This window comes from Dama dama, chromosome 16 (genome assembly GCF_033118175.1).
Source record: "Dama dama isolate Ldn47 chromosome 16, ASM3311817v1, whole genome shotgun sequence".
Lineage (NCBI taxonomy): Eukaryota > Metazoa > Chordata > Mammalia > Artiodactyla > Cervidae > Dama > Dama dama.
Genome location: NC_083696.1, coordinates 10,303,541 through 10,311,948, shown reverse-complemented (window position 1 = coordinate 10,311,948; position 8,408 = coordinate 10,303,541). Strand labels below are relative to the sequence as shown.

Sequence of the window (8,408 nt, the reverse complement as noted above, 5' to 3'; positions counted from 1 at the left end):
TCCAGTGACCTCCCGGACCGCGGCCACACCTCCCCGGACCAAAAAAGGCCACGCTCCGCCCCCGCCGGGGCAGCGGGCCTGGCAGCCGCCCAGGGAAGCCACGCGTCCGGGGAGCGCACAGCGAGTCCCGGCCCGCGTCACGCTGCTCCGATCCGCGCGCAGGTCGCTGGGCGCTCGCTCCCCTGGGACTTGCCCAGACCTGGCTTGAGTCCCCCGGGCAGGAAGCAAAATTCTGGAAGGCAGTTTGGAGTAAGCAGTGGGGTGCCTAGGAATCCGCCTGGCATCAGTGGAGGGGGAGGGCAGTGAGGTTTTATTTAAGGGGTTTAAAAGTAATGGGGACCTACATGCGTAGCGCCAGACTTCGAGAGAAACAAACTCTCAGGACGCTAATCTCTCTTTGATTTCAATCTTGTAGATAAATACCTAGCCACGGGATTGCTGGGTCATAGGGTAGTTCTGCTTTCATTTTTTTGAGGAAATTTCGTTTTCCGTTGAACCTGCCCCACTTTCCTTTCACAGCAACAATGCGCAAGGGCTCCAGGGTCTCCCGGCCTCACCAGCGCCCCTATATCTATTCTGGTAGAGCCATCCGGAGAGGAATCAGGTGATACCTCATTGTGGTTTTGATTTGCATTGCCCCGACTATTAGCGTGTCTTTTCACATGCATGTTGGCCATTTGTATCTCTTCTTTGGAGAAATCTCTGTCCAAAGACTTTTTTTTTTGGTCTAAGTCATTAGCACACTTTTGTTTTACGACTGAATTGTAGGAATTCTTACACATTTTGGAGATTGTCTTCCTTTCAGATATGTGATGTGCACTATTTTTCTCCCACTCTGTAGATTGCCTTTTGACTCTGTTAATTTTTTCTTTTGCTGTGCAGAAGCTTTTTAGCTTGTTGTCCTCCCACTTGTTTATTTTTAGGTTCTTGAAGAGAGATTAGTACTCCTGTAGCACTAATCACAATAGCTAAGATATAGAAGCAACCTAAATGTGTATTAATGGATGAGTGGGAAAAGAACATGTGGTATATAAATATAGCTGAATGTTTTTTGGCCTTTAAGAAGAAGGTGGTCCAGTGGTTAAGAATCTGCTTTGCAATGCAGGGGACGAAGGTTCAATCCCTGGTCAGAGAACCAAGATCCCACCTACTGAGGAGCAACTGAGCCTGTGTGTGCGGCAAAAAGAGAGTCTGGGCGCCGCAACAAAGATCCTGCATGACCCAGTGAAGAGCCTGCATGCCGCAACTAAAATCCGATGCAGCCAATAAACAAATATTTTTTTAAAAAGAAAGAAATCCTGAGATTTGTGGATTCAACATGGATCAAACCTGAAGACATTATGCTAAGTGAAATAAGCCAGTTGTAGGAAGACAAATACTGCATGATTTCCCATATGAGGTACCTAAAATCGTCAGAGTGGAATGGTGGTTGCCAGGGATGGGGGTGGAGGGAAGAAGAAATGGGGAATTACTAATCAACAAGCATAAAGTTTCAGTTAAGCTAAATACAGAAGCTCCAGAGATCTGCTGAACAATGTTGTATTTATAGTCAGTAACATTACACACGTAAAGGATGGTTAAGAGAGGAGCGCTCATGTTAAGTATTCTTACCATAATTAAAAAAACAAAACACCTCAGGAGAAGCGATGCTTAGCCCTTCCTTCATACCAAAGACCTCTCAGAGAAGAGTCCTGCTTTGAGCACCTGAATTAATGGGCCCGGAGCCAGGACAGGACCCAGGCCAGCATAGATCCCAGCCTGGAGGCTTTGGCCTCAAATCACAGGACTGACAGAGGGGGAGGTCCTGTCAGCCCAGCATGTCCCTACAAATGCTAAAACTGGACTCTGGCAGGGGCAGATTCCACAAAAACAGAGTCACCAGGATTATTTGCTTCTGAGTAAAGTCCCCGGGACCCTTTCTCTTTTCTTTGCAGTTCTTCTTCCATTTCATGGGCTCACTGCCTTGGACTAAGTGGAGATGGGTCTCCCTGTCCGCCTTGCTGCCTGTACACACTCCTGCAAAGTGGACCAGGGTGGTGGGTGGTGCAGGGGCAAAGGTGCCCCACAGACAGCAACGTTTCTTCTTCGGGATCATCCCCAGGGTAGAAAGTCAAAACACTCCAGCTCTCTCCCTGTCTGCTTAACCCTGACCCAGCGCAGGCAAGCAGGAACCTGAAGTCATACAAGGGACAATCAGATCTGCACGGAGAGTTTATAAAGTCAAAAGGATAGCGTACCTGTGGGAGTAGGGACTAAACTCTAAATGATCTCATGTAGATGTGCACCCTTCAGACAGTTTTTAGATGAGCTATAATCTTCTCTACCCCTCCCTGTGCTCAGGGCCCTGTGTGCAGGTCTAGTCAGCTCTGCCTTCTACAAAGAGAACATCCCACCTCATCTCCCTAACAAGCCGGGCAGTCCCTCAAAACTCCCACACTGCCCTCTTGCACTCCATCACGGAGGCCCACCTTGGGAGGTGCTGGTTTCACCCAACCCATGCCTGGCTCTCCCACTCCATTCTTAACCCTGTTCTTCCAGAGGCCACAAACAAACAAAGCAGTCCGAGCAGCCTGTACCTGTAATGGGCAGAGGCTCCAGGGGATGGATAGCTTGTGGAGGAAGATGGTATTCACCCATCAGATATGGCCGCCAGAACAACAGCTTGGACCAGATGGATCACTTTAGCGATTTAATCAAGAGGTCTGTCTTTTCTTGGGGCCACAGAGCCTAGAAGACAGCCCTAGAGGTCTGGGAGGATCCATGGGGTCTCTCTTCTTCCCATACTTTGTGAAACCAGGGAAATTTGAGGGGCCTCTGAGAGATTCATGCCCAGTCCAGAACACATTTAGTGGTAGCTGTGTCATCATGGTGCTAGCCAGCCCTGGGACCTGAATTCTCTGGCCCAGAAATGAACTATTATCAGGACAATTGGCACCTCTCCCAGTTTAGGCTACTGAGGTTTGCATTGTATTTTTCATCATATCCCACTCCTCTTTCCATCTCTGAAGCAGGCTCTAGCTAAGTGAATGCCTGGCTGTCCTGTGTAGTCTAGGCTACCAGCAAGTATAGCCCTTAAGCCAAGTTGAGGCCTGACCCTGTCACTTTAGTCTCTAGCACAAGTCTGGCTTTATTCAACTGCAAAGGTTAAATTCTCACTTTTTTGCATTGATAAAGTCACACTATTTGAGGAGAAAGGGACATGTAAAAAGGAGCAGCAACATTTACTGAGCCTGTATTATGTACTAAGCAATTTACAGGGGCTTCCCCAGTGGCTCAGCAGCAAAGAATCCATCTGCCAATGCAAGGACAAAAGAGATGTGAGTTCGATCCCTGGGCTGGGAAGATCGCCTGGAGTAGGAAATAGCAACCCACTCCAGTATACTTGCCTGGGAAATCCCATGGACAGAGGAGCCTGGCGGGCTACAGTCCATGGGGTCGCAGAGTTGGACTAAAGTGACTGAGCACATCCAAAGCAATCTACAGGAATAAATTTCATCCCCCACCCCCCACCAAATGTCTATAAACTAGTTTATCACCTCATCTTATTGGTGGAGAAACTGAGGCCAGAGAGGTGAAGTTATTCACACAAGATCACACAGCTAGGAAGTTGGGAAGCCAGCATTTAGCACTTGTCTTTGAAAGCCTGTAGCTATGGGGGAAATATGGTGACAGGGAATGTTATTTGAGGCATCCTCCCAACCAGCGCAGGAATGTGGAGAGGAGCAGGAACACTTAAGTCATGAGGAAACCTTTCTTGATCAACAATGTATTGCACAAATGGAGAGGACTCAGAGGAGTGGATGAAATGTATTGATTGAATGTGTATCCCAGGCACTTCTCAACCAAACCGGACATCTGTTTTCTCGACAGACGGCCCCCAAAGAAAGGAACAGTCAGTCTTTGTTTGGAAAAGGCCTTGGGTTGTTTAGAAGGTGAAATCCCCAGGCCTGGGTTTCAGCTGTGGGGGAGGCACCAGAGAAGGGGTGGAGCCTCTGTGCCTGAGTCAGGAGAGCAAGGCGGCTGCTCCAGAGGGAGGGAGGGGGCGTGGGGAGGGGGGGGGCATGGTGGGGGGAGGGGCGGGTGGGGAGGGGGCGTGGTGGGGGGAGGGGCGGGTGGGGAGGGGGTGGGGAGGGGGCGTGGTGGGGGGAGGGGCGGGTGGGGAGGGGGTGGGGGGAGGGGCGGGTGGGGAGGGGGTGGGGAGGGGGCGTGGTGGGGGGAGGGGCGGGTGGGGAGGGGGTGGGGAGGGGGCGTGGTGGGGGGAGGGGCGGGTGGGGAGGGGGTGGGGAGGGGGCGTGGTGGGGGGAGTGGGGAGGGGGTGGGGAGGGGGTGGGGAGCGGAGGTCGGGAGTTAGACAGGAGGTGTGGGGAAGTGAGAGTCCTGTCTGTCGAGATCAGGAACTCCCCTGTCCGGGCGGTCAGAGGAACTTGAAAAGAATAGCAAGATCTAACAGGGCTTTAAAGAGCTTACAGTCTCTCCTGTGTGTGTGTGAATGCTTCCTGAGACCTCACCCTCGCCCCCTTGGTTCTACAGAAAAGTCTACTCGTGAATGTATTGTCTGAGTAGGATTTTTTACTTTGGTGGAAACTGGTTAAGGAGCTATGATTCAAGTCTGGATTAACGTGACTCTGGGCAGAAATCACAGGAGCAGAAAGAGACCGTAGGAACAGCAGTCTCCCAAGGACTGGCTGTAATCTGGGATGGGCTTGTCACAGGCTGTGGACTGCGGGAGCTAAGCCGTCTGACCTTGATGGCCAAGGAGACCCTGGCGGCTGATGCAGCCTGCATTGATGGGAAAGGTGTTCTTTATTGCTGATGTTTTAGGGGCTGAGATGAGCCATTTCCCAAGACACTGTAAGTGAAATAAAGAAGGTGCCCTTCAAGACTTAACTATATAATGAACAAAGATGCACAAACTCATCCTAAGATACAGAGGTAAATCTTGTCAACTGACCATCCAAGAACTTTCTTTCTAGGGTTTCCCAATGGCTGGGCCATCTCTGCATGCAGGAGGCAGCCCAAGTACCTGCGCCTGAGCACAAACAATCTTATGTAGCTGCACAAAGGGAGATGATAAGCTAGTTATGTGAGTAAATAATTCCTCATAGTAAGTTAATACACTGGTATTCTGAATTCTCTGCCTTTCTAATTTGGTCAATGTGGGCCTCTTTTTGGGAAATGACTTCCCTCTCTACGTGCTGATGAAATGAAGTTTTTTACTCTGTCAGGCTGAGAGTTAGGCCTCTTCTATAAGTTATCAAAATAGTGAATGCAATCTATGGATCCCCTTGGGAAATTGTTTCATTGGACATTCCCCCTCTGCATGGCACTCTAACCAGTTGGTGGCCCTGCCCAATTTTACAGATGAGAAAACTGATATCTAGGGTAGTTAAGTCATTTGCACACGATCACACAGAGCTAGAATTCAAATCTTGATTTGTGTAACTTCAAAGTCTATGCTATTTTCACAAGGCTCCGTTTCTGACATAATTGAATAGGATACATTTTGAAAAGCCATGTATTTGTTGAACACTTTGTCAAGTACTGTGAGCCTGTTTCTATCTAAGGTATTTTCAAACTCAGTGATTAATTAATTAATTCATCATCCATCATTTACAGCATTTTTTGAGGATAAGGACCACTCTTTGGTACCAGGAAGACAAAATCTTTTGCCCTCAAGGATCTTTCAGTCTGAAGGGTTATCAACAGGCACTGTACTAACACTCCAAATTCTATTTTACACATGAAGTCACTGAGGCCAGCCCATAACTCCTCTTTCAAAGATTCTGGCTTAATGGGGTTCCTTTCCACCCCAAGTTCAGCTTCCAAACTGAATGAAAAACTGAATGAAAAACCTGCTCATTACTGTAGAAGTAAGACATCTGTTTTTACTAGCCAGGACACACTGATTCTTCTTCTGATATCACACCCCATTTTCCCTCTGATGAACCATTCCAAGGGTAGATGAGACTCAGTTCTGGCCAATCACAGCCACTGAGTGCTTGTGATCATAGTGACTGGCTCATAGATGGAAATATGACTCAAATTTGGACCAGTAAGAATTGGCCCAGGACACTGGCTTAAATAGTTAGGGAAGAGACATTTATTCATCTCTGCTAATCTTAGACTAGTAAGGATGAAAGCTTGGAGTTTCTGGCAGCTATTTTGCTCCCACTAAGGCAGAGCTTGCATGGGATTGAAGCCCTTATCAAGGACAGCAGAGCTGAAAGATGGACAGTTAGATCCTAATGGCATCCTATGAGCTGTGCCTAAGCTAAACTACCTCTTCACTTTTTTTTTTTCTTTTTCTTTTTATTTATTTTTTCAGTGGGTTTTGTCATACATTGACATGAATCAGCAATAGATTTACACGTATTCCCCATCCCGATCCCCCCTCCCACCTCCCTCTCCACCCGATTCCTCTGGGTCTTCCCAGTGCACCAGGCCCGAGCACTTGTCTCATGCATCCCACCTGGGCTGGTGATCTGTTTCACCATAGATAATATACATGCTGTTCTTTCGAAACATCCCACCCTCGCCTTCTCCCACAGAGTTCAAAAGTCTGTTCTGTACTTCTGTGTCTCTTTTTCTGTTTTGCATATAGGGTTGTCGTTACCATCTTTCTAAATTCCATATATATGTGTTAGTATGCTGTAATGTTCTTTATCTTTCTGGCTTACTTCACTCTGTATAATGGGCTCCAGTTTCATCCATCTCATTAGAACTGGTTCAAATGAATTCTTTTTAACGGCTGAGTAATATTCCATGGTGTATATGTACCACAGCTTCCTTATCCATTCATCTGCTGATGGGCATCTAGGTTGCTTCCATGTCCTGGCTATTATAAACAGTGCTGCGATGAACATTGGGGTGCATGTGTCTCTTTCAGATCTGGTTTCCTCAGTGTGTATGCCCAGAAGTGGGATTGCTGGGTCATATGGCAGTTCTATTTCCAGTTTTTTAAGAAATCTCCACACTGTTTTCCATAGCGGCTGTACTAGTTTGCATTCCCACCAACAGTGTAAGAGGGTTCCCTTTTCTCCACACCCTCTCCAGCATTTATTGCTTGTAGACTTTTGGATAGCAGCCATCCTGACTGGTGTGTAATGGTACCTCATTGTGGTTTTGATTTGCATTTCTCTAATAATGAGTGATGTTGAGCATCTTTTCATGTGTTTGTTAGCCATCTGTATGTCTTCTTTGGAGAAATGTCTGTTTAGTTCTTTGGCCCATTTTTTGATTGGGTCATTTATTTTTCTGGAATTGAGCTGCAGGAGTTGCTTGTATATTTTTGAGATTAATCCTTTGTCTGTTTCTTCATTTGCTATTATTTTCTCCCAATCTGAGGGCTGTCTTTTCACCTTACTTATAGTTTCCTTTGTAGTGCAAAAGCTTTTAAGTTTCATTAGGTCCCATTTGTTTAGTTTTGCTTTTATTTCCAATATTCTAGGAGGTGGGTCATAGAGGATCTTGCTGTGATTTATGTCGGAGTACCTCTTCACTTTTTGATAACAGAAGTTCCTGTATTCTTCTTTCCCAATCCCAGTTTGATTTGGGTTTTCCACCAGCTGCAAATGAAAGAGATTTGATGGAGCCAAGCACATGGCCTATCATCTCTTGTGACATCTACCCTTCTTCAGCCACAAACTCCCTTGGATCCTGGGTCTGATCATCAACTGTACCTGTAGCACCTCTAAAGTCATGGAAAAGGTAATGGCAAGCCACTCACCATTCTTGCCTTGAGAACCCCATGAAGAGTATGAGAAGGCGAAAAGATACGACACTGAAGAAAAACCCCCTGCCAGGTCAGTGGGTGTCCAGTGTGCTTCTGGAGAAGAAGCGGAGAAATAGCTCTAGAAGGAATGAAAAAGGCTGAGCCAAAGCAGAAAGGACGCCGAGTTGTGGATGTGTCTGCTGGTGAAAGTAAAGTCCAATGCTGTAAAGAACAATATTGCATAGGAACCTGAAATATTAGGTCCATGAATCAAGGTAAATTGGAAGTGGTCAAACACAGAGATGGCAAGAGTGAACATCAATATTTTAGGAATCAGTGAACTAAAATGGACAGGAATGGGTGAATTTAATTCAGATGATCTTTATATCTACTACTGTGGGCAAGAACCCCTTAGAAGAAATGGAGTAGCCCTCATAGTCAACAAAGAGTCTGAAATGCAGTACTTGGGTACAGTCTCAAAAATGACAGGATGATCTTGGTTCATTTCCAAGGCAAGCCATTCAAAATCACAATAATCCAAGTCTATGCCCCAACCACTAATGCCAAAGAAGCTGAAGTTGAATGATTCTGTGAAGACCTACAAGACCTTCTACAAGACAAAAAAAAAAAAAAAAATGTCCTTTTCATCAAAGGGGACTGTCAAGAGATACCTGGAGTATCTTGCCTGGAGTAACAG

General features: G+C 46.7%; 1 long non-coding RNA gene across 1 annotated transcript; it reads left to right on the top strand.

Annotated features, from left to right (window-relative positions):
- The first annotated feature begins 91 nt into the window (after window positions 1–91).
- LOC133071093 (uncharacterized) lies at window positions 92–1,679 on the top strand. Its single transcript, XR_009696352.1, has 3 exons — window positions 92–249; window positions 520–604; window positions 1,106–1,679. It is a non-coding gene; the product is annotated as an uncharacterized LOC133071093 (long non-coding RNA).
- Window positions 1,680–8,408: the final 6,729 nt, after the last annotated feature.